This window comes from Schistocerca cancellata, unplaced genomic scaffold, assembly GCF_023864275.1.
Source record: "Schistocerca cancellata isolate TAMUIC-IGC-003103 unplaced genomic scaffold, iqSchCanc2.1 HiC_scaffold_619, whole genome shotgun sequence".
Lineage (NCBI taxonomy): Eukaryota > Metazoa > Arthropoda > Insecta > Orthoptera > Acrididae > Schistocerca > Schistocerca cancellata.
Genome location: NW_026046630.1, coordinates 25938 through 31937, shown reverse-complemented (window position 1 = coordinate 31937; position 6000 = coordinate 25938). Strand labels below are relative to the sequence as shown.

General features: G+C 54.6%; 14 non-coding genes across 14 annotated transcripts; 11 read left to right on the top strand and 3 right to left on the bottom strand.

The window, feature by feature from the left end:
- Positions 1-65: 65 nt before the first annotated feature.
- Positions 66-138, top strand: Trnam-cau (transfer RNA methionine (anticodon CAU)). The gene has a single exon. It is a non-coding gene; the product is annotated as a tRNA-Met (tRNA).
- A 303-nt stretch (positions 139-441) lies between these two features.
- Positions 442-513, top strand: Trnae-uuc (transfer RNA glutamic acid (anticodon UUC)). The gene has a single exon. It is a non-coding gene; the product is annotated as a tRNA-Glu (tRNA).
- Positions 514-711: 198 nt separating this feature from the next.
- On the top strand, positions 712-785 carry Trnai-aau (transfer RNA isoleucine (anticodon AAU)). The gene has a single exon. It is a non-coding gene; the product is annotated as a tRNA-Ile (tRNA).
- A 603-nt stretch (positions 786-1388) lies between these two features.
- Positions 1389-1460, bottom strand: Trnag-ucc (transfer RNA glycine (anticodon UCC)). Its single transcript has one exon. It is a non-coding gene; the product is annotated as a tRNA-Gly (tRNA).
- A 340-nt stretch (positions 1461-1800) lies between these two features.
- Positions 1801-1871, top strand: Trnag-gcc (transfer RNA glycine (anticodon GCC)). The gene has a single exon. It is a non-coding gene; the product is annotated as a tRNA-Gly (tRNA).
- Positions 1872-2251: 380 nt separating this feature from the next.
- On the top strand, positions 2252-2324 carry Trnam-cau (transfer RNA methionine (anticodon CAU)). Its single transcript has one exon. It is a non-coding gene; the product is annotated as a tRNA-Met (tRNA).
- Positions 2325-2628: 304 nt separating this feature from the next.
- Trnae-uuc (transfer RNA glutamic acid (anticodon UUC)) lies at positions 2629-2700 on the top strand. Its single transcript has one exon. It is a non-coding gene; the product is annotated as a tRNA-Glu (tRNA).
- A 198-nt stretch (positions 2701-2898) lies between these two features.
- On the top strand, positions 2899-2972 carry Trnai-aau (transfer RNA isoleucine (anticodon AAU)). The gene has a single exon. It is a non-coding gene; the product is annotated as a tRNA-Ile (tRNA).
- A 603-nt stretch (positions 2973-3575) lies between these two features.
- Trnag-ucc (transfer RNA glycine (anticodon UCC)) lies at positions 3576-3647 on the bottom strand. Its single transcript has one exon. It is a non-coding gene; the product is annotated as a tRNA-Gly (tRNA).
- A 340-nt stretch (positions 3648-3987) lies between these two features.
- On the top strand, positions 3988-4058 carry Trnag-gcc (transfer RNA glycine (anticodon GCC)). Its single transcript has one exon. It is a non-coding gene; the product is annotated as a tRNA-Gly (tRNA).
- A 380-nt stretch (positions 4059-4438) lies between these two features.
- Positions 4439-4511, top strand: Trnam-cau (transfer RNA methionine (anticodon CAU)). Its single transcript has one exon. It is a non-coding gene; the product is annotated as a tRNA-Met (tRNA).
- Positions 4512-4815: 304 nt separating this feature from the next.
- Positions 4816-4887, top strand: Trnae-uuc (transfer RNA glutamic acid (anticodon UUC)). Its single transcript has one exon. It is a non-coding gene; the product is annotated as a tRNA-Glu (tRNA).
- A 198-nt stretch (positions 4888-5085) lies between these two features.
- On the top strand, positions 5086-5159 carry Trnai-aau (transfer RNA isoleucine (anticodon AAU)). The gene has a single exon. It is a non-coding gene; the product is annotated as a tRNA-Ile (tRNA).
- Positions 5160-5762: 603 nt separating this feature from the next.
- Trnag-ucc (transfer RNA glycine (anticodon UCC)) lies at positions 5763-5834 on the bottom strand. The gene has a single exon. It is a non-coding gene; the product is annotated as a tRNA-Gly (tRNA).
- Between the last annotated feature and the right edge of the window lie 166 nt (positions 5835-6000).

Sequence of the window (6000 nt, the reverse complement as noted above, 5' to 3'; positions counted from 1 at the left end):
AGTGTCTCTACGTCTAATATTGGGTACGGGGTTTACCTATTTTCGAGGGCAAGCGGTGCACCCGTGCCTCGGTAGCGCAGTAGGCAGCGCGTAAGTCTCATAATCTTAAGGTCGTGAGTTCGATCCTCACCCGGGGCATTTAATTTTCTGTGACTGATGGTGGTGCTGTTGCTAGGGCACCAACTTATTTCTTGATTGTTATCCACGACGTTTCAACGCTTCAGCGGGAAAATGTTTACTCCCTGTTATTGCTACTTACAGCTTCCCTTTTCCTCTTCTCCCAGCAGAGCATGAAGCCAAAAGCATTGCTCTGAGACGTTTGAGGTGTGCGCCTTGCAGTCAGTATGCGCAAAGATGCTCGCAAAGAGAGAAGGGCGACGACGCGGGACTCGACACGAAATGCGCCAAGCGACCGTCCGAAGCGTCGAGTGAGCGCCCACGTCCGGTGTGGTCTGGTGGCTAGGATACCTGGCTTTCACCCAGGAGGCCCGGGTTCAATTCCCGGTACCGGAACGGAATTTTTCCCACACGAATCGTGACAAGTTTGAGCTGTCCGAACTGCCGTTTCCCGTCCTGCTCGCAATATAGCTACTGTTTCGTGAGCGTTAGCAGGATACAGACAAGGGAAGCAGACACACGACGACCATAGAAATGACGTATGGCTTCATGCCACATGTTTCGAGCGTAGGGCTGAGCATCTGCGTCCGTCGAGGCCCGTTAGCTCAGTTGGTTAGAGCGTCGTGCTAATAACGCGAAGGTCGTGGGTTCGATCCCCCCACGGGCCATTACGCTTTTACTACCACGAAAAGGCAGCGCCGATTTCAGCTGGCGAGTGTGATGACCAAAAGATCATCACTCTGCGTGGAAGCCGACAGACAGAGGATCCGACCCGACTTGTCGGGAAGCGCTACAGCATTCACTCGGCAATGGCCATCATATGTTGAATACACTGGTTCTCATACGATAAAGAGAAAATGAAAGAAAGTGTCCGATTGCCGATATGTAACAACTTTGGCCCTTGTCAGTACTTGGGCGGGTGAGCGCATGGGAACACAGGGTGCTGTTGGCAGTTTCGCTTCCTATTTTTCTTTCTCCTTTGTTTTCGGAGCTACAGCCCGATTCGGTCAGGGAGACGCCACCGTGAAATGAAGGGGCGTGCTGTGTGTCCATCGCCTCGCCTCGCCTCTCCTTACCTCTCTCAGTCGTTTCTCGTGCTTGTCGTTTTGATATAGGCCGATTGGAGAGCGTCAGCTCTCGCGTCAGCTGAGCAAAGTCGAGACAAGTCGAGACACACTATCTATAGGCTGGTCTGCAGCGAGTAAGAGGCGGCAAAACATTAATGTAAGGGCGCGTGGCAAAAGTACTCATACGCGAAATTAAAAGCCTGCTGCGGTGGCCGGGAATCGAACCCGGATCAACTGCTTGGAAGGCAACTATGCTGACCATTACACCACCACCGCACAAGCGAGCGCCCCGACGCCGCGCGGTGTCGGCTTCCCGCCTGTCGGCAGCGGCCGAAGGTGATCGTACCTGCAGGCGCATTTCGAGGTAGGCTAGGGGAACACATCCAGTTGCATTCGGACGGCGTATCCACGCACACTTCGCATCCTTTGGCAAGAGTCGGCGCCGGCGACGCAAGAGTACGCAGAGGACCGCGTTCTGGCGGCATTTTTAAGCAGTGCAGTGCAGGATTCAGCGTCTGCAGCATCTTCTCGACAGAATGCTACGGCGCTCGACGGCAGTCCCACTTTCCCTTGCGACATGCGCTCGGGAAGCAGCGTGAACGTACTACCGCCCCGAGCATCGGTGGTTCAGTGGTAGAATGCTCGCCTGCCACGCGGGCGGCCCGGGTTCGATTCCCGGCCGATGCATCATTTTGCTTTTCCCGCGATAGTGCTGCCGTGTGGCTTTCGCGCTTGAGATGCACGATCCACAAGAATATATAGCTGGATTCCCTTGAGAAGAACCGAGAACGCAGCACTCGCGGGTCCCCACTAGGACGCTCGCATCATGTTCTACAGACTAGCGCCGGCCTGGCCTCACAAGTTGCTGTGTCCAGGTGCCTCCGAGGCACTGAACTTTAACGACAAGGAGTGCTGCCTATCGTTGCAACAGCTGCAGCAACACCGCAATCAAATGGGCCGGCAATGCACGTGTAGTAACAGAACACGTTATCCAGGAAGTACAGTGTCTCTACGTCTAATATTGGGTACGGGGTTTACCTATTTTCGAGGGCAAGCGGTGCACCCGTGCCTCGGTAGCGCAGTAGGCAGCGCGTAAGTCTCATAATCTTAAGGTCGTGAGTTCGATCCTCACCCGGGGCATTTAATTTTCTGTGACTGATGGTGGTGCTGTTGCTAGGGCACCAACTTATTTCTTGATTGTTATCCACGACGTTTCAACGCTTCAGCGGGAAAATGTTTACTCCCTGTTATTGCTACTTACAGCTTCCCTTTTCCTCTTCTCCCAGCAGAGCATGAAGCCAAAAGCATTGCTCTGAGACGTTTGAGGTGTGCGCCTTGCCAGTCAGTATGCGCAAAGATGCTCGCAAAGAGAGAAGGGCGACGACGCGGGACTCGACACGAAATGCGCCAAGCGACCGTCCGAAGCGTCGAGTGAGCGCCCACGTCCGGTGTGGTCTGGTGGCTAGGATACCTGGCTTTCACCCAGGAGGCCCGGGTTCAATTCCCGGTACCGGAACGGAATTTTTCCCACACGAATCGTGACAAGTTTGAGCTGTCCGAACTGCCGTTTCCCGTCCTGCTCGCAATATAGCTACTGTTTCGTGAGCGTTAGCAGGATACAGACAAGGGAAGCAGACACACGACGACCATAGAAATGACGTATGGCTTCATGCCACATGTTTCGAGCGTAGGGCTGAGCATCTGCGTCCGTCGAGGCCCGTTAGCTCAGTTGGTTAGAGCGTCGTGCTAATAACGCGAAGGTCGTGGGTTCGATCCCCCCACGGGCCATTACGCTTTTACTACCACGAAAAGGCAGCGCCGATTTCAGCTGGCGAGTGTGATGACCAAAAGATCATCACTCTGCGTGGAAGCCGACAGACAGAGGATCCGACCCGACTTGTCGGGAAGCGCTACAGCATTCACTCGGCAATGGCCATCATATGTTGAATACACTGGTTCTCATACGATAAAGAGAAAATGAAAGAAAGTGTCCGATTGCCGATATGTAACAACTTTGGCCCTTGTCAGTACTTGGGCGGGTGAGCGCATGGGAACACAGGGTGCTGTTGGCAGTTTCGCTTCCTATTTTTCTTTCTCCTTTGTTTTCGGAGCTACAGCCCGATTCGGTCAGGGAGACGCCACCGTGAAATGAAGGGGCGTGCTGTGTGTCCATCGCCTCGCCTCGCCTCTCCTTACCTCTCTCAGTCGTTTCTCGTGCTTGTCGTTTTGATATAGGCCGATTGGAGAGCGTCAGCTCTCGCGTCAGCTGAGCAAAGTCGAGACAAGTCGAGACACACTATCTATAGGCTGGTCTGCAGCGAGTAAGAGGCGGCAAAACATTAATGTAAGGGCGCGTGGCAAAAGTACTCATACGCGAAATTAAAAGCCTGCTGCGGTGGCCGGGAATCGAACCCGGATCAACTGCTTGGAAGGCAACTATGCTGACCATTACACCACCACCGCACAAGCGAGCGCCCCGACGCCGCGCGGTGTCGGCTTCCCGCCTGTCGGCAGCGGCCGAAGGTGATCGTACCTGCAGGCGCATTTCGAGGTAGGCTAGGGGAACACATCCAGTTGCATTCGGACGGCGTATCCACGCACACTTCGCATCCTTTGGCAAGAGTCGGCGCCGGCGACGCAAGAGTACGCAGAGGACCGCGTTCTGGCGGCATTTTTAAGCAGTGCAGTGCAGGATTCAGCGTCTGCAGCATCTTCTCGACAGAATGCTACGGCGCTCGACGGCAGTCCCACTTTCCCTTGCGACATGCGCTCGGGAAGCAGCGTGAACGTACTACCGCCCCGAGCATCGGTGGTTCAGTGGTAGAATGCTCGCCTGCCACGCGGGCGGCCCGGGTTCGATTCCCGGCCGATGCATCATTTTGCTTTTCCCGCGATAGTGCTGCCGTGTGGCTTTCGCGCTTGAGATGCACGATCCACAAGAATATATAGCTGGATTCCCTTGAGAAGAACCGAGAACGCAGCACTCGCGGGTCCCCACTAGGACGCTCGCATCATGTTCTACAGACTAGCGCCGGCCTGGCCTCACAAGTTGCTGTGTCCAGGTGCCTCCGAGGCACTGAACTTTAACGACAAGGAGTGCTGCCTATCGTTGCAACAGCTGCAGCAACACCGCAATCAAATGGGCCGGCAATGCACGTGTAGTAACAGAACACGTTATCCAGGAAGTACAGTGTCTCTACGTCTAATATTGGGTACGGGGTTTACCTATTTTCGAGGGCAAGCGGTGCACCCGTGCCTCGGTAGCGCAGTAGGCAGCGCGTAAGTCTCATAATCTTAAGGTCGTGAGTTCGATCCTCACCCGGGGCATTTAATTTTCTGTGACTGATGGTGGTGCTGTTGCTAGGGCACCAACTTATTTCTTGATTGTTATCCACGACGTTTCAACGCTTCAGCGGGAAAATGTTTACTCCCTGTTATTGCTACTTACAGCTTCCCTTTTCCTCTTCTCCCAGCAGAGCATGAAGCCAAAAGCATTGCTCTGAGACGTTTGAGGTGTGCGCCTTGCCAGTCAGTATGCGCAAAGATGCTCGCAAAGAGAGAAGGGCGACGACGCGGGACTCGACACGAAATGCGCCAAGCGACCGTCCGAAGCGTCGAGTGAGCGCCCACGTCCGGTGTGGTCTGGTGGCTAGGATACCTGGCTTTCACCCAGGAGGCCCGGGTTCAATTCCCGGTACCGGAACGGAATTTTTCCCACACGAATCGTGACAAGTTTGAGCTGTCCGAACTGCCGTTTCCCGTCCTGCTCGCAATATAGCTACTGTTTCGTGAGCGTTAGCAGGATACAGACAAGGGAAGCAGACACACGACGACCATAGAAATGACGTATGGCTTCATGCCACATGTTTCGAGCGTAGGGCTGAGCATCTGCGTCCGTCGAGGCCCGTTAGCTCAGTTGGTTAGAGCGTCGTGCTAATAACGCGAAGGTCGTGGGTTCGATCCCCCCACGGGCCATTACGCTTTTACTACCACGAAAAGGCAGCGCCGATTTCAGCTGGCGAGTGTGATGACCAAAAGATCATCACTCTGCGTGGAAGCCGACAGACAGAGGATCCGACCCGACTTGTCGGGAAGCGCTACAGCATTCACTCGGCAATGGCCATCATATGTTGAATACACTGGTTCTCATACGATAAAGAGAAAATGAAAGAAAGTGTCCGATTGCCGATATGTAACAACTTTGGCCCTTGTCAGTACTTGGGCGGGTGAGCGCATGGGAACACAGGGTGCTGTTGGCAGTTTCGCTTCCTATTTTTCTTTCTCCTTTGTTTTCGGAGCTACAGCCCGATTCGGTCAGGGAGACGCCACCGTGAAATGAAGGGGCGTGCTGTGTGTCCATCGCCTCGCCTCGCCTCTCCTTACCTCTCTCAGTCGTTTCTCGTGCTTGTCGTTTTGATATAGGCCGATTGGAGAGCGTCAGCTCTCGCGTCAGCTGAGCAAAGTCGAGACAAGTCGAGACACACTATCTATAGGCTGGTCTGCAGCGAGTAAGAGGCGGCAAAACATTAATGTAAGGGCGCGTGGCAAAAGTACTCATACGCGAAATTAAAAGCCTGCTGCGGTGGCCGGGAATCGAACCCGGATCAACTGCTTGGAAGGCAACTATGCTGACCATTACACCACCACCGCACAAGCGAGCGCCCCGACGCCGCGCGGTGTCGGCTTCCCGCCTGTCGGCAGCGGCCGAAGGTGATCGTACCTGCAGGCGCATTTCGAGGTAGGCTAGGGGAACACATCCAGTTGCATTCGGACGGCGTATCCACGCACACTTCGCATCCTTTGGCAAGAGTCGGCG